This window comes from Dermacentor variabilis, chromosome 5 (genome assembly GCF_050947875.1).
Source record: "Dermacentor variabilis isolate Ectoservices chromosome 5, ASM5094787v1, whole genome shotgun sequence".
In the NCBI taxonomy this organism is placed as follows: Eukaryota; Metazoa; Arthropoda; class Arachnida; order Ixodida; family Ixodidae; genus Dermacentor; species Dermacentor variabilis.
The window spans coordinates 50,957,965-50,982,296 of NC_134572.1; the positions used below are offsets into that span (position 1 = coordinate 50,957,965).

At 51.9% G+C, this 24,332-nt stretch overlaps 1 protein-coding gene across 4 annotated transcripts in view; it reads left to right on the forward strand.

Moving 5' to 3' along the window:
- CdGAPr (GTPase-activating protein CdGAPr) overlaps positions 1-24,332 on the forward strand; it is a 317,407-nt gene that overhangs the window by 170,434 nt on the left and 122,641 nt on the right. The window lies entirely within an intron of this gene.

Here is a 24,332-nt window from a genome sequence, read left to right on the forward strand (position 1 = left end):
CGGCCACGAACTGTACATGAATGAATGCCGAGCCTATGTTTGCCCGCAGCCGTGAAGAAGTGCGCGCCTGCATTCGGCATAGGACGAACGGAGACGCAGTTGTATCCTTTCTTCCGCGTACGCGCGAAATAATGGAATCGCTTCCCGATGGGACAGTGGAAATTGCGCGCGCCCATTCCTGACTCCCCCGCAGAGTGCGCGGACGATATTTCGGGCGCGCCGTAATGACGCCTACGCGGCATGTCCCGATTTCTCGTTTCTTGGCTTCGCGACGTGGTTACCGTGCGTGTGCTGTTGCGCTTTTGTGTAGACGTCAGGAGCTTGTTCTTCTCGCCCCTTATTAACATTGCACGCTTTGAGTCTTTTATGCCAGCTTTCTCGTTGTCGGCGGGGCTATTGAATGCGTCCGCCCGCGGCCGCATGTGGTGCAGTCATTATAGCATCCAGTCTGGCGTGATGAAAACGGTGATAGCAAAATTACTGTTGTCTACTCGAGAGCATCCCCATTAGATTTTATGGCAGTCGGGCCAGGTAACACGACGTCATGGATCGGAGTGAAAAGACCTTGTGCTATCTACGTGGTGTTGGATTAGCTGCGCCATTGGTGACGTCGTTGCTCCGCGTCGCAGCCGAGCGCGTGCGCAGAAGGTTCTCTCCGGCTCCGAAATGAGTAAGCCACGCGTCATGCGTACTCCTGAGGAGCAGGCAGCTATCGATCAGCAACTTCGTGAGCAGAACCGGGAACGAGCTCGTCTAAGCCGTGCCGATGCTGCAGCCCGGGCACAAGAACATGTAGGCTCGTGCAGCCGAGCGCAAGCAGCAACTGCGTACCGAAGATCCGGCAGCCTACCAAGCCGTCGTTTAATGAACAGTCGGGATTCCCAGTGATAAACACCGGGGTCGCACATTTCACCTTCGCTGGTTAACCATCTGCACGGAGTGCTTTGGCGGTGATATTTTTTTTAAAGCAAAGCTTTATTTGCCTACACTTCCGGGTATGGCGTGGCTGCTGGCTGGGTCCCTTAGTATCGCGGCGCGCGCGCGTGTGTGTGTATTATATGCGCGCCGAATTGCGCTACCAGCGTGCGGGCTTATATAAAGTGCAAGTGCACCCGTTTCTGCATGACAAAAAATAACATCCTTCGCGTAAGGTTAGCGCGCATATAAAGCACACCGACCTGTTATTGGAATGGCGGATCGTCACGGTGCACCAAAAACAAGAGACGAGGACACGTATTACAAAAAAAAAAAAAAAAAGAGCCTGCTTAAGAGAATCAAGCGTAGGGCCATCTATTTCGACTTCGGATCCTCCACACTACGAGACTGAGTGCGCTAAAACTCTTGCCGTTGTCTATGACGTCTACACAGAGCAGACGCACGCGGCGATACTTAACGGATTCTTTGATTTCTTCCCTCGACAGGCATCATACAACGCCTTCGTCGTCGTGACGTTGCTGCGTAGACGTCTTACACTGTGCGTCCGACTGATTTAGGGTTAGCATTTCGACATATCTTGAGAGCGGTGCAGTTCGTAAACACGAAAATTGGATGAGAGAGTGAACTTGTGATTCTTGTGGGACAAACACAATCATGAAATCGCACGTTGCATATGATGAAAGTAAACAAAGTTGTACGCACATCGATTAGTGGTAAAACGTTTAATTAATCTCTTTCCTAAACCTTCGCATCACATATATTCCAGCGTATGGGTTGGATGTGCGTTCTCTTTTCTCGCTCTCTCTATCGTATATGCATATGCTCAGCGATATCACATATAAAATAGTTTATTTAAAGTGGCAATTCTTAAGTCTGCCGATTTTTCATTGAGAAAATTTGTGCTATATAATCATTCTATTGACTCTTTAGACGAATGTGCGTATATACTTTCCATGACCTGCAAAATAAACATTAAAGGCGTTCTTGGTTTGCATGGGAGCTTGGCTTCGGTGTTCCAAGTAACTAGAGAAAAGAGAAAGAGAAAACAAACAACAAGATATAGAGAAAACAGTAGATACCCCCCCCCCCCAAAAAAAAAAAAGAAAGCAGAAATGTTGAGAGAAACCTCACTGTATATCTTCTTTTCCTTTCTTCTTCTTTTCTTACGAAGTTTTATTTCATTACGAACCTTTGCAGGCTTGTAACTGTTTTTGTGAACGCAAAGCTTTATTAGAAACGCAATGAGAGTCACGTATCTTCTGACGTCGGCGCATTTGAAAACCAGTCGTTGATCGCTGATCTTAGATCTTGTTACAATTTCCATCTAATGGTATATAGAGTTCGCGAGAAAGACGGGATTATGGCTCAGTTATATTGATTTTGCTAGATATTTGACTTAGAAATCTACGGATTGAGCATTAAAGTTTCATTCAATGTCGATACTGCTCGCTTACTGTCATAAGCTTGTGTAATTTTTTTTTATGCTAGCGAAATTCGGGAAACTTAAGGGCTCACAAAATCCGATATACCTAAGGTGTGCTGGGAACACCGTGTGACCCTGAGCCGAGATCAAAGCTCAACTTAGTCGAAATTTAGTTGCTTGATGCAGCGCAGCACTTTAGCCAAAAGGCGAAACGGTGGCTTAAAAATAAAATATTTTACTCAATTAATCTCGAGGCTAGCCGTACGCGCGTGCTTCCGCTGTTTTCGCAGCTGTGTATCTATGTCACAGCTGCTTGCAAAAGTGCCGCGTATTGTTTATTCAGGTGCGCGTTTAGGCATGGCTGAACTACACGCACAGGTGAATAGGTAGGCTGGCCACATTGCTGATTTATTTATTTATTGATTGATTGTGCCGCGTACTGTTTATTCAGCTCTGTGCTTAGGCAAAGGAGGTTATATAATAATATGGAACATCCTTGGCCTATGTACGGGTGGGCTACAGGTGCAGGTGAATAGGTAGGCTGGTAACATTGCTGATTGATTGATTGATTGATTTGAAGAGAGTCGGAATGTTGAGAACCGCCGTCGCAAGTTTCCCCATCACTCCAATATTATTGATGATTGAATAAACGCGATGGAGCTGAAATGAACTTTTTCAGTAGTACAAGTCCTGCTCGATGCGACGTAGTTACTCCACTCGAAACTTAATAAAATTAGTAAATTCGGCATTAGATTGCTTTCTTTAAAAACATTTCTCCTTTAGCCGGGCTTTTACGAAGTTCTACGACAAGTTTAAATTTTTCACGAAAAGAACGTGTTGTCTGGCTTTTCCTTTTTGCCAATAATCCGGAGCGCTGTTGTGCTCGCGCCAAAATGTAACCGAAATTCGAGGTTTCGCGTACAGCCATGGCTAATGTGCAGCAGCGGTCGCCGCCAATGTCACACATGTGCGAGCGATCATTGCATGTGCCAGTGCGAGCGATCATTTATCTGCCGGCATTTGCCATATAGCGCCTGGACCGTGCGCTGTTCTGACGCTTCCTTCCTTTGGCGTCGCCCGTCGGATGCACGGTGTTTCGCGCGGAGTGCAACCCTTGGAAGATTTCACCGGAAACAAGAGAGCAGTTTCTGAGAAGCTGTGCTTGCTATGCCACTCCCCTATTCCTGCCCTTTCGTCGCTTATGGAGTGAGGACGTTAGGCGATTGCATTGAAACTCGAGCTGCACGCTTTTCCCATCGTTGCAGCTGGAAGAAGACGGCGAGAAAATAAAGATCTGCAGAAAGACCGGGTTCTAATGACGGCGGAAACGCCCCGAGGCTGGGCCATCTTCTCGCCCCAAGTCTGGCGCAGCGTGATATGCTAATCTGCTATTGACCGTCACGTGAGTCCGCCGTTGTGTTGCCGCCGGCGTGCGTGTGTGAAGACCGGGTGCAGAGAGAGAGAGAGAGAGAGAGAGAGAGATTCGAAGGGCGGGACCTGCACCTGCCGTCTTGCTACATCCCAGACTGCTGAGCCCGGCAGATTGCGTGGCGGCGCCAAATAGATGCGCTCCGAACGCCGGCAGCCTGGCCGTATGGCGCTGGGGCGACGTTTATTTGGTTCCATTCTGCCCTCACAAATGCGCTGGCATCGTTGTTCTTCGGCATTCCTGCCTTTTCTTTGTTTATCTTTTTCCGTCCAGAACTCGTCCTGAACCTCTTTTCTTTCGATCAGCCCATGTTATAATAGGTATATTGACCGGTTGGGTTAAGGTATAGTTTTCGCGCGAGATCGTTAATGTAAGTGGTGCGGTTTTTAGGAGCGCTTGCAGCTGTTTGTTCGCTGCTTCATTCATGGGTGATTCCTGGAGTTATGAATGCCGGTGTAGTATATCGTATGCTGTGTAACGTATCCGGCGTTATTTCATGCCGCCAGTTATACCGTTCGTATACCACGGTACGTATACGCCGAAATGAACGCAGCGGCGGCCGGTATCGCGACTAATTGCAGCCGATCGCGATATCGCCTCCTCACCTGCCCCCGCCGTCGAGCTTGATTAATCGCTCTTATAGTTTCCTGTTGAGTTCCTATTCAGACAGTGCGCGCGCTTATTAACGATCGTCGGATGATCGATCACGTGCACTCCACCCCAGGGTGCTTTTACGGAAGATCTGGCTTAGGGCGTCTCTGAGCAACGTTCCTTTCGGTGTTGGACGATTTCATCGAAAGCTTCTTCCCACCGCGCTTATCGGTGTCGATTGGGCTAGACACTTGCGAATCGCAAAATATCGCTGACTGAAGGCAGAAAGACATTGCGCGTTGTTTACGCGTGCTGCGGTAGCAGGCTTGGGCGGAGGTAGGTACGGCATATATTCATTCGGGCATGATTCCATGCGGCCAGTTCTGTAACCACCTCTTTCAAGAACGCTGCCACCGACGCTCTTCGATGGTGAGGCTTGTTAGTTTTCTTATTGTTTGGATCGCACCGCTCGTACGATCTGTTGGGAACTCGGCGCTGACGCCCGTGGTTGTACCTGGGTCGCAAGCCCCAAGGGTAGCGTTGGCCTGGCGGCCTGGGGTACAACTGGAAGCATCCGAAGGTCCCGGCAAAGCATGAGTCGACTGGTAACAACAAAACAACTTGTTTATTTTAACATCGCAAAGAGTTGGCGGTCAGGTTTGACCGAAGTAGAGAGACGGGAGAGCACTTCACTCAACAGAAGAAATCGGAGCCCTCCTTTTGGCGTCCGGGGGCAGCTGTTTTTATACTCTCGCAGTTGAGGGCAAGAAGGAACCCCTCAAAAGACGAGCACGTGAATGTACAATGGGCTAATGGTGACGCACACTGTCGTAGCGCTGCCGTAGCACCATGTCGAGCACGATCTCGTAGCACCCTGTCGTAGCGCTGCCGTAGCACCATGTCGAGCACGATCTCGTAGCACCCTGTCGTAGCGCTGCCGGTCGGGCACAATGACTATAATGAGAGGATGATCCCTGCTTTCGCATCGCCTGGTTCGGGCACAATGACTGGAATGAGAGGGTTATCCTTTGCGGTCGCATCGCCGCAGTCGCGCCTGGAAACACCTGCCGATGAGCGTTGCGGCGACGACGATCGGGCCAAAATGTCTGCCGCCCCGCCGCAGTCGCGCCGGCAAAACCACGTGTCGCAGGCGAAACGCAACAGACCGCCCCGCCGGGGGAAGGAGATCCCGATGGACAGGGGACTGCATCCGCTGTCCGGAGGGATGTCGCTCGATGATGCTCATAACCGAAGTCGGGCGTCCCTCGACGTTTCTTGAGCGCAGCGCACAGAGAAGGCCTCGTTCTCTCGTTCAGGTTCGCACGGGACACTGCAAAGTGACTTCGGGAGAGTTCACATTTTTGTTCTCGTTCCCGGCAAGCGTTAGAACTACGCTGAAACTCAACCGCTCAGTCAGCAAGCACGGCACAACCCTCACTAAGCCCTGCCAGGCTCTTTCCCCTTTTTATACCGCTGCCTAGTTCCTTACAGTAGTCTAGCATCACTCAGAACGCGTCCACAAATTGAAAAATTGCACTAGAAAGCATATCATCACTTTGAAACACTAAACAAAAGCAATATGTTAAAAAAAATCCTGCCTCAGGAAGAAAAACATCAGTAACAAACAATTTTGAGGCTGATTCCTACGTTAGGGGCTTCGACTTAAGCCATCGGCGTTACCGTTGAGACTCCCCTTTTTGTAACGCACCTCAAAGGAATATTGCTGTAAAGCGAGGCTCCAGCGCAGGAGGCGGCCATTTTTGGGAGAGATGGTCTGCAGCCATTGGAGAGGGCAGTGATCCGTCTCAATGATAAACCTCGAGCCGGCTAGATAGCATGACAATTTCTGAACGGCCCACACGAGACACGCACACTCTTTCTCGGTGGCGCTATACGCCTGCTCACGACTGGACAGCTTACGACTAGCATACAGGACGGGGTGTTCTACTTCTCCATTTTCCCGTTGGCACAGTACAACGCCCATGCCTCGCTCACTAGCATCGCACTGAACAACGAACCCTTTTGTATAGTCTGGCGATCGTAGCACAGGCTGGCTTGTTAGGGCACTCTTTAGGGCGCTAAAAGCTCTTTCCTTTGTCTCGTCCCAGACGACTGTTTGAGGCTCTGACTTTCTTAGAGCATCCGTCAGGGGAGCCGCGATATCAGAGTACCTAGGGATGTACCTCTGATAGTAGCCGGCGACACCTAAGAACGACCGAATATCGGTCTTTGTGCGCGGTTGCGGAAAGTCTCGCACAGCGGCCACTTTTATTTCAGAGGGGCGGCGACGACCCTGACCAATCACGTGACCGAGGTAGACAACCTCGGCCTGTGCTAACTGGCACTTAGGAGCCTTTACCGTCAAGCCCGCTTCGCGCAGGCGGGTTAGCACTGCCCGCAAGTGTGTCATATGCTCAGACCAGGATGCGGAGAATATCGCTACGTCGTCTAGATACGGTAAAGCGAATTCTTGCTGTCCCCGCAACACTTTATCCATGAGGCTTGAAAAACAGTATGGCGCGTTCTTCAAACCAAAACTCAACACTTTAGGACGGAATGTTCCCATTGGTGAAATGAACGCCGCATACCTACTAGCCTCTTCTGTAAGTGGAACCTGCCAATAACCCCTGACAAGATCTAGGGTGGAAATAAACTGAGCGCTACTAACTTTCTCAAGGCGCTCCTCGATGTTAGGGATCGGATAAATTTGATCCTTAGTGATGGAATTAAGCCTGCGGTAGTCGACGCAAGGACGAGGTTCCTTGCCCGGTACCTCAACTAAAATCAAAGGGGAGGTATAATCACTCTCACCTGCCTCAATAACACCGAGCTGTAGCATTTTCTTTACCTCAGCCTCCATAATATCGCTCTGGCGGGGTGACACCCGACACGCCTTGGATCGTACTGGCTCTGGGGAGGTAAGTTCTATATCATGAGTAAGTACAGAAGTCCTACCAGGCCTCTCAGAGAACAGACCTTGAAACTCTTGTAATAGCCGGTGTAGTTCGGTTTTCTGCTCGGGCGACAGCGGTGCTTTACTGATAAGGTCACTAATGACTTGACCGGTGTCTTCCCTGTTCGTCACTGAGCCTAGTCCCGGAAGCTCGACCGGAAGCTCTTCAGGAACGTTTACCATCATGCACACCACTGCTTCCCTTTGTCTATAAGGTTTGAGCAGATTACAGTGGTAAACTTGCTGTGCTTTCCGCTTTCCTGGCAGACTTACCACGTAGTTAACGTCCGACAGTTTCTGAACAATTCGTGCTGGGCCCTCCCACTGCACGTCTAGTTTGTTGTTTAGCGATGTGCGCAATATCATGACCTCATCGCCAACCTCAAAACGACGGGCCCTGGCTGTCCGATCATAATAAACCTTGGCCCTCTGCTGGGCCTTTGCCATTGCTTCACCTGACAACTCCTGTGCCCTTCTTAAGCGTTCGAGGAGCTTAAGCACGTACTCCACCACGACTGGGTCGTCGCCCCTACCTTCCCACGATTCTCGAAGCATGCGAAGCGGAGATCGAAGCGAGCGACCGTACACCAGTTCAGCTGGCGAAAACCCCGTAGCCGCATGCGGCGCGGTCCTTAAAGCAAACATCACCCCAGGCAGACACAGCTCCCAGTCAGTTCGATGTTCAAAACACAACGCTCTCAACACGCGCTTCATGACGGAGTGGAGCTTCTCAACGGAATTCGACTGTGGGTGGTACACTGAGCTGTGTAGCAGCTTTATCCCACACCTTTCGAGAAAAGTTGTCGTCAAAGCGCTAGTAAACACTGTGCCCTGATCTGATTGGATTTCCGCAGGAAAACCAACTCGCGCAAATATGGACAGTAGTGCATTAACTATCTCAACTGAGCTGAGTTCTTTAAGCGGCACTGCTTCAGGGAACTTTGTCGCTGGGCAGATCACAGTCAAAATGTGTCTGTACCCCGTGGCTGTTACCGGCAGAGGTCCCACTGTATCAATAACGAGCCGTCTAAAAGGCTCCGTAATGATAGGTACCAATTTCAACGGCGCCCTCGATTTGTCCCCTGGTTTGCCCACCCGCTGACAAGTGTCACATGTCCTCACGAAATGGTCTGCGTCCCGAAAACACCCTGGCCAATAGTACTCTTGCAAGAGACGGTCCTTAGTTTTCTTAACTCCAAGGTGTCCGGACCACGAACCCCCGTGTGACAAGCGCAACAGATCCTGACGATAGCATTGAGGCACGATCAGCTGATCGAACTCCCCTCCTCTGCGGTCTAGATACTTCCGGTACAGGACTCCACCTCTTTCCACAAAACGCGCAGTTTTCCTGGCGATACCTTCTTTGACATTGCAGCGCACGTTTTCCAGGCTGCCATCCTTTTTTTGCTCGGCTATCAAAGCCGTCCGGCTGACTTTTAGCAACCTATCAAGTCCGTCTGACGTAGGCGCGATGAGCAAATCAGTAGATAGCTCTTCTAACTTTCCCGCATCGGGATTTTCCTCTCCGGTATCTGGTGCCTTTAACGTTACAGACTCAAGTTTATTCAGTTCGGGCGTGCTCTGAATATCAGCTTGCTGCGCCTCTGACCCTTTTTCGTTGTTTGATAACGTCGGCCCCGCAACTACCGCCTTTGCAGCGAGCTCCCGAACCTTCGATCTGGTTAAGGCCTGAACACTAGCTTCACCAAACAAAAGCCCCTTCTCGCGCAGGAGGTGATCGGACCTGTTTGAAAATAGGTACGGGTACTGGGGTGGCAGCATAGATGACACTGCCGCCTCTGTCTCAAGCGCTCCGAAAGGTCCTTCAATAAGCACCTTTGCTACTGGCAGACACACGCTATGAGCTTCCACGGCTTGCTTGATCCACGCGCACTCGCCCGTGAACATATGGGGTTCTACGTAAGACGGGTGAACTACATCCATCGTAGCTGCGGAATCGCGAAGCACTCGGCACTCTTTCCCGTTCACGAGGAGGTCTCGCATGTAAGGCTCGAGAAGCTTCATGTTCTCGTCAGTGCTGCCTATTGAAAAAAACACAACTTTTGGTGTTGTTTCCGGACACTGCGCCGAAAAGTGACCCGGCTTCTGGCACGTATAACAAACGCGCGCTTGCCTCATCTCGAACCGCTTTCTGCGTTTGGCTGCCGCCGTCTCTTTACGTCTGGTCGGACTGCTTTCACTCGCATCCGCACTACGCGTGTCCCCCTTTAATCTCATGGGCGTGAATTTCGGCCTCTCAAACTTCGAGCCAAATTCACCCTTTTGACCGTCCTTAGCTCCGCGAGCCCGACGCGTCACAAACTCCTCGGCTAGCTCAGCGGCTTTAGCCACCGTACAAACGTCTGGCCTATCCAAGACCCAGTATCGCACGTTCTCCGGTAACCGACTATAAAACTGTTCTAGCCCGAAACACTGCAGAACTTTATCGTGGTCACCAAACGCTTTCTCTTCTTTGAGCCACTCCTGCATGTTCGACATAAGCCTATACGCAAACTCTGTATATGACTCACTTCTGCCTTTCTCATTTTCCCGAAACTTCCGACGGAACGCCTCCGCAGACAGCCGGTACTTTTTTAGCAGACTCGATTTTACTTTGTCGAAATCCTCTGCTTCCTCTCTATCCAAGCGAGCGACTACGTCGGCCGCCTCGCCGGGTAACAAAGTGAGCAAGCGCTGTGGCCACGTTTCCCGAGAGAACCCCTGCTTCTCGCACGTTCGCTCAAAGTTAACCAGGAACAAACCAATGTCCTCTCCAAGCTTAAACGGCCGCATCAGGTCAGTCATTTTGAACAATACGCGTTCTCCTGCACCGTGTGCCTGACTTCCATTACGAGCGCGTTCCATCTCTACCTCAAGACGCTTCATTTCCAAAGCGTGTTGACGGTCACGCTCTTGTTGCTCTCGCTCTTTCTGTTCTTTACGTTCACGCTCTTCTTTTTCTTTCTGTTCTTTAAGTTCGCGCTCTTCTTTTTCTTTTTGCTCTTTAAGTTCGCGCTCCTGTCTTTTTGCAGTCTCCCTCTCCTCCATGGTCTCAAGGCATTCCGACAGCTCGTCATCCTCAGCCTCTAACTCAAGAATAGCCTTTAGCAGTTCAGGTTTTCTTAGTTTGTCTGAGACATCCAGACCCAACTCTCTTGCAAGCTCCAACAATTTCGGTTTGCGCAACGACTTCAAATCCATGGCTGCTCTGAATGCTGCTTTCTCTACTGCTTACTATTGTCTTGCCGCAAACTAACCCGGCAGCAACGACAACCACAATTACCAGCTCTGTTTCTGACACTAACAAAAAGCCTGGCAAAGCTCAGAAGAAGAAAGTCCCGCACTCACCAAACCTCGCAGCCAAGAGTCCAGCGCAGTCGTTCCGCTGCAGGCAACCAGTCATCACACAGGGCTCGTTGCACTGCTCCCGGATCGTCGATGAGCTGCTCAGCATACAGTCAACTGCATCTCTTCGCTGCTGGCCTCCGTTGTCGCGATCTCACCGCTGGCAGACAGTTGTTTGAAGTCGGAGGCGATCTCACCGCTGCCAACCAGATGTTTGGATCGCACCGCTCGTACGATCTGTTGGGAACTCGGCGCTGACGCCCGTGGTTGTACCTGGGTCGCAAGCCCCAAGGGTAGCGTTGGCCTGGCGGCCTGGGGTACAACTGGAAGCATCCGAAGGTCCCGGCAAAGCATGAGTCGACTGGTAACAACAAAACAACTTGTTTATTTTAACATCGCAAAGAGTTGGCGGTCAGGTTTGACCGAAGTAGAGAGACGGGAGAGCACTTCACTCAACAGAAGAAATCGGAGCCCTCCTTTTGGCGTCCGGGGGCAGCTGTTTTTATACTCTCGCAGTTGAGGGCAAGAAGGAACCCCTCAAAAGACGAGCACGTGAATGTACAATGGGCTAATGGTGACGCACACTGTCGTAGCGCTGCCGTAGCACCATGTCGAGCACGATCTCGTAGCACCCTGTCGTAGCGCTGCCGTAGCACCATGTCGAGCACGATCTCGTAGCACCCTGTCGTAGCGCTGCCGGTCGGGCACAATGACTATAATGAGAGGATGATCCCTGCTTTCGCTTCGCCTCGTTCGGGCACAATGACTGGAATGAGAGGGTGATCCTTTGCGGTCGCATCGCCGCAGTCGCGCCTGGAAACACCTGCCGATGAGCGTTGCGGCGACGACGATCGGGCCAAAATGTCTGCCGCCCCGCCGCAGTCGCGCCGGCAAAACCACGTGTCGCAGGCGAAACGCAACAGACCGCCCCGCCGGGGGAAGGAGATCCCGATGGACAGGGGACTGCATCCGCTGTCCGGAGGGATGTCGCTCGATGATGCTCATAACCGAAGTCGGGCGTCCCTCGACGTTTCTTGCGCGCAGCGCACAGAGAAGGCCTCGTTCTCTCGTTCAGGTTCGCACGGGACACTGCAAAGTGACTTCGGGAGAGTTCACATTTTTGTTCTCGTTCCCGGCAAGCGTTAGAACTACGCTGAAACTCAACCGCTCAGTCAGCAAGCACGGCACAACCCTCACTAAGCCCTGCCAGGCTCTTTCCCCTTTTTATACCACTGCCTAGTTCCTTACAGTAGTCTAGCATCACTCAGAACGCGTCCACAAATTGAAAAATTGCACTAGAAAGCATATCATCACTTTGAAACACTAAACAAAAGCAATATGTTAAAAAAAATCCTGCCTCAGGAAGAAAAACATCAGTAACAAACAATTTTGAGGCTGATTCCTACGTTAGGGGCTTCGACTTAAGCCATCGGCGTTACCGTTGAGACTCCCCTTTTTGTAACGCACCTCAAAGGAATATTGTTGTAAAGCGAGGCTCCAGCGCAGGAGGCGGCCATTTTTGGGAGAGATGGTCTGCAGCCATTGGAGAGGGCAGTGATCCGTCTCAATGATAAACCTCGAGCCGGCTAGATAGCATGACAATTTCTGAACGGCCCACACGAGACATGCACACTCTTTCTCGGTGGCGCTATACGCCTGCTCACGACTGGTCAGCTTACGACTAGCATACAGGACGGGGTGTTCTACTTCTCCCTTTTCCCGTTGGCACAGTACAACGCCCATGCCTCGCTCACTAGCATCGCACTGAACAATGAACCCTTTTGTATAGTCTGGCGATCGTAGCACAGGCTGGTTTGTTAGGGCACTCTTTAGGGCGCTAAAAGCTCTTTCCTTTGTCTCATCCCAGACGACTGTTTGAGGCTCTGTCTTTCTTAGAGCATCCGTCAGGAGAGCCGCGATATCAGAGTACCTAGGGATGTACCTCTGATAGTAGCCGGCGACACCCAAGAACGACCGAATATCGGTCTTGGTGCGCGGTTGCGGAAAGTCTCGCACAGCGGCCACTTTTATTTCAGAGGGGCGGCGACGACCCTGACCAATCACGTGACCGAGGTAGACAACCTCGGCCTGTGCTAACTGGCACTTAGGAGCCTTGACTGTCAAGCCCGCTTCGCGCAGGCGGGTTAGCACTGCCCGCAAGTGTGCCATATGCTCAGACCAGGATGCGGAGAATATCGCTACGTCGTCTAGATACGGTAAAGCGAATTCTTGCTGTCCCCGCAACACTTTATCCATGAGACTTGAAAAACAGTATGGCGCGTTCTTCAAACCAAAACTCAACACTTTAGGACGGAATGTTCCCATTGGTGAAATGAACGCCGCATACCTACTAGCCTGTTCTGTAAGTGGAACCTGCCAATAACCCCTGACAAGATCTAGGGTGGAAATAAACTGAGCGCTACTAACTTTCTCAAGGCGCTCCTCGATGTTAGGGATCGGATAAATTTGATCCTTAGTGATGGAATTAAGCCTGCGGTAGTCGACGCAAGGACGAGGTTCCTTGCCCGGTACCTCAACTAAAATCAAAGGGGAGGTATAATCACTCTCACCTGCTTCAATAACACCGAGCTGTAGCATTTTCTTTACCTCAGCCTCCATAATATCGCTCTGGCGGGGTGACACCCGATACGCCTTGGATCGTACTGGCTCTGTGGAGGTAAGTTCTATATCATGAGTAAGTACAGAAGTCCTACCAGGCCTCTCAGAGAACAGACCTTGAAACTCTGGTAATAGCTGGTGTAGTTCGGTTTTCTGCTCGGGCGACAGCGGTGCTTTACTGATAAGGTCACTAATGACTTGACCGGTGTCTTCCCTGTTCGTCACTGAGCCTAGTCCCGGAAGCTCGACCGGAAGCTCTTCAGGAACGTTTACCATCATGCACACCACTGCTTCCCTTTGTCTATAAGGTTTGAGCAGATTACAGTGGTAAACTTGCTGTGCTTTCCGCTTTCCTGGCAGACTTACTACGTAGTTAACGTCCGACAGTTTCTGAACAATTCGTGCTGGGCCCTCCCACTGCACGTCTAGTTTGTTGTTTAGCGATGTGCGCAATATCATGACCTCATCGCCAACCTCAAAACGACGGGCCCTGGCGGTCCGATCATAATAAACCTTGGCCCTCTGCTGGGCCTTTGTCATTGCTTCACCTGACAACTCCTGTGCCCTTCTTAAGCGTTCGAGGAGCTTAAGCACGTACTCCACCACGACTGGGTCGTCGCCCGTACCTTCCCACGATTCTCGAAGCATGCGAAGCGGAGATCGAAGCGAGCGACCGTACACCAGTTCAGCTGGCGAAAACCCCGTAGCCGCATGCGGCGCGGTTCTTAAAGCAAACATCACCCCAGGCAGACACAGCTCCCAGTCAGTTCGATGTTCAAAACACAACGCTCTCAACACGCGCTTCATGACGGAGTGGAGCTTCTAAACGGAATTCGACTGTGGGTGGTACACTGAGCTGTGTAACAGCTTTACCCCACACCTTTCGAGAAAAGTTGTCGTCAAAGCGCTAGTAAACACTGTGCCCTGATCTGATTGGATTTCCGCAGGGAAACCAACTCGCGCAAATATGGACAGTAGTGCATTAACTATCTCAACTGAGCTGAGTTCTTTAAGCGGCACTGCTTCAGGGAACTTTGTCGCTGGGCAGATCACAGTCAAAATGTGTCTGTACCCCGTGGCTGTTACCGGCAGAGGTCCCACAGTATCAATAACGAGCCGTCTAAAAGGCTCCGTAATGATAGGTACCAATTTCAACGGCGCCCTCGATTTGTCCCCTGGTTTGCCCACCCGCTGACAAGTGTCACATGTCCTCACGAAATGGTCTGCGTCCCGAAAACACCCTGGCCAATAGTACTCTTGCAAGAGACGGTCCTTAGTTTTCTTAACTCCAAGGTGTCCGGACCACGAACCCCCGTGTGACAAGCGCAACAGATCCTGACGATAGCATTGAGGCACGATCAGCTGATCGAACTCCACTCCTCTGCGGTCTAGATACTTCCGGTACAGGACTCCACCTCTTTCCACAAAACGCGCAGTTTTCCTGGCGATACCTTCTTTGACATTGCAGCGCACGTTTTCCAGGCTGCCATCCTTTTTTTGCTCGGCTATCAAAGCCGTCCGGCTGACTTTTAGCAACCTATCAAGTCCGTCTGACGTAGGCGCGATGAGCAAATCAGTAGATAGCTCTTTAACTTTCCCGCGTCGGGCGTTTCCTCTCCAGTATCTGGCGCCTTTAACGTTACAGACTCAAGTTTATTCAGTTCGGGCGTGCTCGGAATATCAGCTTGCTGCGCCTCTGACCCTTTTTCGTTGTTTGATAACGTCGGCCCCGCAACTACCGCCTTTGCAGCGAGCTCCCGAACCTTCGATCTGGTTAAGGCCTGAACACTAGCTTCACCAAACAAAAGGTCCTTCTCGCGCAGGAGGTGATCGGACCTGTTTGAAAATAGGTACGGGTACTGGGGTGGCAGCATAGATGACACTGCGGCCTCCGTCTCAAGCGCTCCGAAAGGTCCTTCAATAAGCACTTTTGCTACCGGCAGACACACGCTATGAGCTTCCACGGCTTGCTTGATCCATGCGCACTCGCCCGTGAACATATGGGGTTCTACGTAAGACGGGTGAACTACATCCATCGTAGCTGCGGAATCGCGAAGCACTCGGCACTCTTTCCCGTTCACGAGGAGGTCTCGCATGTAAGGCTCGAGAAGCTTCATGTTCTCGTCAGTGCTGCCTATTGAAAAAAACACAACTTTTGGTGTTGTTTCCGGACACTGCGCCGAAAAGTGACCCGGCTTCTGGCACGTATAACAAACGCCCGCTCGCCTCATCTCGAACCGCTTTCTGCGTTTGGCTGCCGCCGTCTCTTTACGTTTGGTCGGACTGCTTTCGCTCGCATCCTCACTACGCGTGTCCCCCTTTGCTCTCATGGGTGTGAACTTCGGCCTCTCAAACTTCGAGCCAAATTCACCCTTTTGACCGTCCTTAGCTCCGCGAGCCCGACGCGTCACAAACTCCTCGGCTAGCTCAGCGGCTTTAGCCACCGTACAAACGTCTGGCCTATCCAAGACCCAGTATCGCACGTTCTCCGGTAACCGACTATAAAGCTGTTCTAGCCCGAAGCAGTGCAGAACTTTATCGTGGTCACCAAACGCTTTCTCTTCTTTGAGCCACTCCTGCATGTTCGACATAAGCCTATACGCAAACTCTGTATATGACTCACTTTTGCCTTTCTCATTTTCCCGAAACTTCCGACGGAACGCCTCCGCAGACAGCCGGTACTTTTTTAGCAGACTCGATTTTACTTTGTCGAAATCCTCTGCCTCCTCTCTATCCAAGCGAGCGACTACGTCGGCCGCCTCGCCGGGTAACAAAGTGAGCAAGCGCTGTGGCCACGTTTCCCGAGAGAACCCCTGCTTCTCGCACGTTCGCTCAAAGTTAACCAGGAACAAACCAATGTCCTCTCCAAGCTTAAACGGCCGCATCAGGTCAGTCATTTTGAACAATACTCGTTCTCCTGCACCGTGTGCCTGACTTCCATTACGAGCGCGTTCCATCTCTACCTCGAGACGCTTCATTTCCAAAGCGTGTTCGCGCTCTTCTTTTTTCTCTTGTTGCTCTCGCTCTTTCTGTTCTTTACGTTCACGCTCTTCTTTTTCTTTCTGTTCTTTAAGTTCGCGCTCCTGTCTTTTTGACCTCTCCTCAATAGTCTCAAGGCATTCCGACAGCTCGTCATCCTCAGCCTCTAACTCAAGAATAGCCTTTAGCAGTTCTGGTTTTCTGAGTTTGTCCGAGACATCCAGACCCAACTCTCTTGCAAGCTCCAACAATTTCGGTTTGCGCAACGACTTCAAATCCATGGCTGCTCTGAATGCTGCTTTCTCTACTGCCTAATATTGTCTTGCCGCAAACTAACCCGGCAGCAACGACAACCACAATTACCAGCTCTGTTTCTGACACTAACAAAAGCCTGGCAAAGCTCAGAAGAAGAAAGTCCCGCACTCACCAAACCTCGCAGGCAGGAATTCCGCGCAGTCGTTCCGCTGCAGGCAACCAGTCGTCACACAGGGCTCGTTGCACTGCTCCCGGATCGTCGTTGAGCTGCTCAGCATACAGTCAACTGCATCTCTTCGCTGCTGGCCTCCGTTGTCGCGATCTCACCGCTGGCAGACAGATGTTTGAAGTCGGAGGCGATCCCACCGCTGCCACCAGATGTTTGGATCGCACCGCTGGTACGATCTGTTGGGAACTCGGCGCTGACGCCCGTGGTTGTACCTGGGTCGCAAGCCCCAAGGGTAGCGTTGGCCTGGCGGCCTGGGGTACAACTGGAAGCATCCGAAGGTCCCGGCAAAGCATGAGTCGACTGGTAACCACGAAACAACTTGTTTATTTTAACATCGCAAAGAGTTGGCGGTCAGGTTTGACCGAAGTAGAGAGACGGGAGAGCACTTCACTCAACAGAAGAAATCGGAGCCCTCCCTTTGGCGTCCGGGGGCAGCTGTTTTTATACTCTCGCAGTTGAGGGCAAGAAGGAACCCCTCAAAAGACGAGCACGTGAATGTACAATGGGCTAATGGTGACGCACACTGTCGTAGCGATGCCGTAGCACCATGACGAGCACGATCTCGTAGCACCCTGTCGTAGCGCTGCCGTAGCACCATGTCGAGCACGATCTCGTAGCACCCTGTCGTAGCGCTGCCGGTCGGGCACAATGACTGTAATGAGAGGATGATCCCTGCTTTCGCTTCGCCTCGTTCGGGCACAATGACTGGAATGAGAGGGTGATCCTTTGCGGTCGCATCGCCGCAGTCGCGCCTGGAAACACCTGCCGATGAGCGTTGCGGCGACGACGATCGGGCCAAAATGTCTGCCGCCCCGCCGCAGTCGCGCCGGCAAAACCACGTGTCGCAGGCGAAACGCAACACAGTGAAGTCACAGCAGCGCTGTTTCGAGCAGACACTCAACGAATTTTCTTCGCGTGTTCGCACATTAAAAAATGGCTTTGTTTGAGCGGTGCTGTTTTCGTTAGCACATACGGCGACATCCACTTCAATAAGGGCAGATACGGATTTTAACATTACGTGCTGTTTGGATCTGACTGCTGGTACGATCTGTTGGGAACTCGGCGCTGACGCCCGTGGTTGTACCTGGGTCGCAAGCCCCAAGGGTAGCGTTGGCCTGGCGGCCTGGGGTACAACTGCAAGCATCCGAAGGTCCCGGCAAAGCATGAGTCGACTGGTAACAACGAAACAACTTGTTTATTTTAACATCGCAAAGAGTTGGCGGTCAGGTTTGACCGAAGTAGAGAGACGGGAGAGCACTTCACTCAACGGAAGAAATCGGAGCCCTCCTCTGGCGTCCGGGGGCAGCTGTTTTTATACTCTCGCAGTTGAGGGCAAGAAGGAACCCCTCAAAAGACGAGCACGTGAATGTACAATGGGCTAATGGTGACGCACACTGTCGTAGCGATGCCGTAGCACCATGTCGTGGCGCTGCGCACGATCTCGTAGCACCTGGTCGTGGCGCTGCGCAGCACACTGTCGTGGCGCTGCGCAGCATACTGTCGTGGCGCTGCGCAGCACACTGTCGTGGCGCTGCCGGTCGGACACAATGACTGTAACGAGAAGATGGTCCCTGCTTTGGCATCGCCTGTTTCGGGCACAATGACTGGAACGAGATCCCTGCTTTGGCATCGCCTGTTTCGGGCCCAATAACTGGAAGGAGATCCCTGCTTTGGCCTCGCCTGTTTCGGGCACAATGACTGGAACGAAATCCCTAGGCGGTCGCATCGCCGCAGACGCGCCTGGAAACACCTGGCGATGAGTGTTGCGGTGACGACGATCGGGCCAAAATGTCCGCCGCCCCGCCGCCGTCGCGCCGGCAAAACCACGTGTCGCAGGCGAAACGCAACAGTGCCGAATATGCTACCTTCCCGGAAGCTGACTCAACAATAGTACCTGGAAGGGTGACGTTAATGCAAAGCGGCTTTTATGGTGCGAACGACGCACGCGGAGTACAAGCAAAGGGGCGAGAAGGCGTTACAAGCAAAGGGGTGAGAAGCAGGAGGTCCCTTTATATGAATGACCTCCGAGATCTTCTACGCGTTTGTAATCTCAGGTGCCACGTTCTAGACGAGTACCTGATCGAACTATTCCGCGGCATTACATGGGGGGGTATGTCTGCGCAACCAGGCTTGCCACCGGCTACCATGGCATGTTTTGCTTCTTCAGTTTGGTCCGTCCGTCCGTACGTGTCTCGCTGTCCTGTCGAGGGAGACCGCGAAAGGCTATCGCGCCCCAGGGCCAGTCGCGGGTCACCGCACGGAGAGATTCCCGGGTGATTAGGGCGGACCGCAGCAAGTTTGGCGGCAAGAGGCGCGCGGTTGCGCCATTCGCGTGTGAACCGTTTCGGAACGCGTTTTATGGCCAACCGCGCCGCCGCGGGATGCGTGTCTCCGCGGCCATTCCTCGTTCCGCCTGCTACTTGCTTGGTCGGTCGCGGTTCTCAAGCGCTGCTTAATGCGTCACTCGCTTTTTTTTTCTCCTTTTCCCCTCACCAACGAAGACGACAATCTTGCGTATACGAGAGGTTGTGCCACTGTGCTGCTATAGCTGTATGCGTTTTTCTTGCTCGATTGTTTTCCTATTTCTTCGACTGTCTTGTTGTGCAAATCTGACGAACCTCGCTCTTCCGGAGGCGGCTTGCTCGACTGAGATCCTTGTCTTTGCCGTCTCGCGGATTCCTTCGTTGTCTCGCTCGCGTTACTCTCCCACGGCGAGTTGGGTCGCGCCCGTGCGGGTTGATCGCGCAAGCATCTCACGTGCCATCTCGTTTGATTGAGGAGCGTCATGTCGACGTCGAGCGGTGTGAATTCGTTGACGCTTTGCAACGAGGAAACGCGCACTTTTGACCCGTGTACTTTGTCTTTGCTATCTGAAGCAGTTAGTTGGCTGCGCGCGGAATCGACAGATTTCTGGACAGCATCACTCGCGGTGCACGCCTGGCGATAGTTTAGTCTTAAATATTAAATGGCTGTCGCGTTTAACTACATGCAAAATAAATGGGAACATGTGTTACGTGTTAAACAAAAGAACAAAGCGGTCAATTGTAGCCTTATGGTTGCTTAAGAGATTATACCAAATATTGTCGATGTAGACAGACGTCAAGGCGAGAATGTCGACCGGCCATCACTCAGAGAAGAAAAAAGAAAAGCGAGGAGGCCTACACATTTCTTTATCTAATATTACTTTAATTTGTGCGTTGGTTTGGGGGCAACCTTCGAAATGTGTTTTTCTCGATGTTATTGACTGTATCTTTTAATCCAGGCTGTAAGGAAATTAACGTCATCTTCTGCCATGGGGTTAAAATACTCCCCACTTCATATAGATAGGCCCTGATGTTTGTGTTTAATATCTACACCTGAATCCTCGGCCGTTCTTCACCAGCGGTTATGTGCTGCAATGTATTATCAAGAAGAAGAAGAAGCGATCACGCTGTAAAAGTACAAAATTTCGGTGCCTCAGTACTCGGTTTTAGCCACAGGGACGTCGTTGGTGCTGTTTGTGGTTTCATTCAATCAACAAAACGAATAGGCTTTTAACTTCCTGTTTTTATAAATTATCTTAATGATATTTCTGTGTTAAATTCCAGCAGTACCATAATAAATTGTTCTGTTTAGGAAGATTGTTAATCTCCCTGCACCGATCGCACAATTGCACATTACTTGTAGTTGAAATATTATGCAAAATTGCAGGTGCCCATTTCTTGTCCGATCCCCGAGGGTGCACGGGTGTGAGCCATAGTATAGGGTCATCATCATCACCACCATCATCATTATAATCACCATCATCATGTTGCGTCATTCCTCTAGTGTACGAATACAACGTCAGTTCTGCCAGCTTGCGGGGACCGCGCTGCCAGCACAGCATCATTACGAAGAGGTCAGCGACGGCGGATCTTTCACGGCGCGATCGGTTTCCCTTCTATGTGCATGTGTGTGTTTGCGGTTGTCGACGCGAGCGCCGTCGGCGCCTCATCCCCAGCAATGGAGCTTCCTAAGATCGTGCGGCGTTGCTTCAGCGCGGACTGCTTGACGCACGCCGATTCGGCGGAAGATATTTTCGACGAGCCCTCGACGTAAGTTCCCTTCGAGGGCGTCCCACAATTCTTGCGTCGGCGATGTTTCGCGTCGTCTCTTGTTATTGCCGAGCTCAGGACGTCGTACGTGACAGGTAACCGAAGGAGTTCATAAGAACACGTGTACAAGTCGATCCACTGTTTAACGGAACACTAGTTTTGCATATGGCTGGCTACCAATTACCCCTGATTAATTGCACGGATTTATGGAGAATGATTTTCATTCATAGATGTCAGGTTGGTGCGCCCTGTCAGATATGTTTTTCTTCTCTCGATCAAGTGGAAGTGTTTCAGTCATATTGGCATTCTTGCCAGCCGTACTTTCCCTTCGAGAACGGACGGTGCTGCACATTTCAGGAAAACATGTTTTTATCGTCCTGCTTATTTTTCCATATCATGCCAGACTATGGGAGGCAGTCTGATGTTATGAATAATAAAAAAAAAGATAGAGCGAAGATAGTTGGTGCTAACGGTGTCTTCTAGGCGCCGCTCGGAAATGAACCGAACCGCCGTTACCGTTCCCGCTGCCGTCGTGCCATTCATGGTACACTCTTAATCAAAATTACACCCTTCGCGTCGTATCTTGCCACACAACGATTATCGTCATCTGTCTTGTCCGCATTTCCTTTCTTTAACACTGCGAGCCCGGTACTTCCAAGTCACGAACGGCATGCGCGTTATCAGCATGACAGCATTCTCTCCAGGAAAGTAGCGAGCGCAGCGTTTTCAAGAGAGGAAACGCAAGCAAGACAGATCACGATTATCGTTGCGTGCAAATATACACCCCAAAGGGTCTACCTTTGTCTAAGAGTGTAGTATCGTGGGCTTCCGCCATTATTAGGTGGTGTGTCGCTGTCGTCTTCTTGTGCGTAAAGGACCCGTCATCATTTCTGTCGCATTGGCTCACGAAGACAAACGCCACGCACGATGAACGCATCGGTGCTCTTCGAGAGCGTAGGGAAAAGCGGAAGCGGGAGGATGGCCGGCGCTCACCTCCTTGTCCAAGCTCACTTTTCCTGCAAACAAGTGTGCGTGGCGGAGAAGCCCAACAGTCGTTAGTCGAGAAGGCGCCGCGAGAGGTGCGTGAAGGAGAGAAAAGAGAGAGGGTCATCACGCGCGCCGAGGGCATCTTTGTTCCGGCGCCTGTGTCATCCGTTGACGTGCCGCAATCGAGGCCAACGGTGCGTGCGCTCGCGGCTGCCTGCGGCGACGCTTTGAAACCGACGCCGGACAGCTGCTGCCGTCAGTGGCGTAGCCACGCTCTCCTGCAGTTGCGCTTTTGTAGCGTGGACGCGCCGCGGGGGTATTCACGCGGGCCGCGCACCTCGGAAGACTAGGCTGCTGCGTGTCTGCCGGATATACGACACCGGAGAGTCAGACCCGGCGTTCGCGGCTGCGAATGTACACCCCCCCCCCTCCTTAATGCGACCCCTTTCGTGCGGTCGAAGGTGATGCCTGTGTCTTGCGGAGAGCGCGCAGTTTCGGCTGGTTGCGCCTGCTGAGGCAGCGGCTTCCGCTGCTGCTCGTTTTTGTTGCATTTGTCGTATTCGGACGCACTGCGCAAGTACTACGCGCTGGACCGTTTCGGCGTCACCATTGCTATACTTTGCCGAACTCAACCAATTGCGTGTGGCGCGTTCAGCCTCGACCGCACGGGCGGGCACTCGCACGCTTTATCCCCGAACCGCGCCAGTCGCCAGGAAGGGGGCATGGTGGCCGCGCGTTCGGCCTTCCGGAACTTGTCGACCATATCGGGGCCGCGCCGGATCAGACGGAAGCGACTGGCGTCATGGCCGCGGGTGATATTTGCGGGCAGCCGCAGAGATGACCCCGCGTTCTCAATTGGCGGAGGATATATAAAGTGTATACATTTGGGGACGCGGTTATACTATGGCTGACTGCCAGACACCTCGCTCCCGTTCTCTCATCCCCCCGTCAGCAGCGAGACTGACTGGGCAGCCTGGCTCAGTTCCGGGGACGTCGACCGACAGCTTGAACTGGTGAACTGGGCGGAGAAGGCCAAGCAGGCCCAGAGCCTTACTTGAGCCCAATCCCTCAGCCACGTCCCCCTTTACCCTTCGCCCTTTCAATAAAGTTTATCACCACGACCACCAGACTAATGCGCATTGCTGTGCGCCATGCAGCTTGAACCCTGTAGATTGAACCCTGTATACCTCCGTGCCCCTCAGTTGTTCCGCTGCAGAAGTTAAGCACGTGGAGAAGGAAGCTGCTGTGTATGTTGGTGCCATGAAACGACGCTGTGAGCGCTTCACTTGGCGTACACATATTGGCATGAGCCCTATGCAGGCAGTTGTTTCAGTTGTTCTTGTGTGTATTCTCTGCTCGTGCCCCGAACACGTCCCACATAGCATCATGCGAGGCACTTGGGCGCTCCCCGTTAACACAAAGCAAATATTTCCATGCGGTATACCTGAACTGGTACAAGGCACGTGATTAGAGGATAACCGTGCGGATAGCTTGAAAGTGTGGCACTGCTGAAACACGCCAAAAGTCCTTGCTTTAGCTGCCACAGCATTAGTATATAGGCGTTGTCGGGGCTCCGTGATGGATATCGCTTCTTTGATCAGTCGACTGAGTGTTTTGTTTCGTTCGTGTTTGAGTTCCGCCACGCGGGGCGTTAAGTGGTGACGGACATCATGTGCGGAAATGGCGCCGCGTCATCACGCTCTGCGGCAACAGTAACACGCTGGGATTAACCGATTGAATCCCCTGAAAGAGCCTTGTGCCAATGCAAAACTGTGTACTTAAAATGATGTGCCCTTCTGTAAATGCTACGTATATCTATAGCGCAAATTTTCATTACTGTGACGGATTTGGAATAGCTGTCTGCAATTCTGACTACCACTTATTACTTTTGTTATGTTTTATCCGATAATTTACGTGTTTCAACTTTTATTTGAACCACGTATGTCAGAGTTTCTTAGTCTTCACATCACCAGTTTTCACACGCTGTCCTGAAGCATTGAATGCTCTCACGATACCCATAAAAGCCGGGCACACTGAATCAGGTTGCGTTCTGTGCTTATAGCTAACGATACTTCGCAGTTCTCGTACTCGCAGTTCCACTTCCTCTTTCGTGTGTTGGGCAATCTTTGTCAACGTAATCCTCGTCGAGGACCACGGCTGCAATGCCATTAGGGCTGCAATGCCACTAATCTCTCTCGACGTCTTTTTGCGCAGGGAATCGTCGCTATCTTCCTTCGTAAAGTAGAATCGGGGGCAAGAACAGGTGCACCGCGGGTCGCATCTTGCGAGCAGTCATCGTCGATGACCGCGGAAGAACGCAGAAGTGACCCGCCGCACGCGCGCTCGCGAACATCGCCACCTCTCCCGAGGCTCGAGCATCCGACCGCTAATAATAACCGAGCACCGTAAATCGGGTCGTGCCCACCGCGAAGCACCCTTGCGCACGGCGACGACACCAGATTGCGACGCCTGCCGCCGCCGCTTCCTGGTCCGCAACGCGGCGCCCGCCAGCG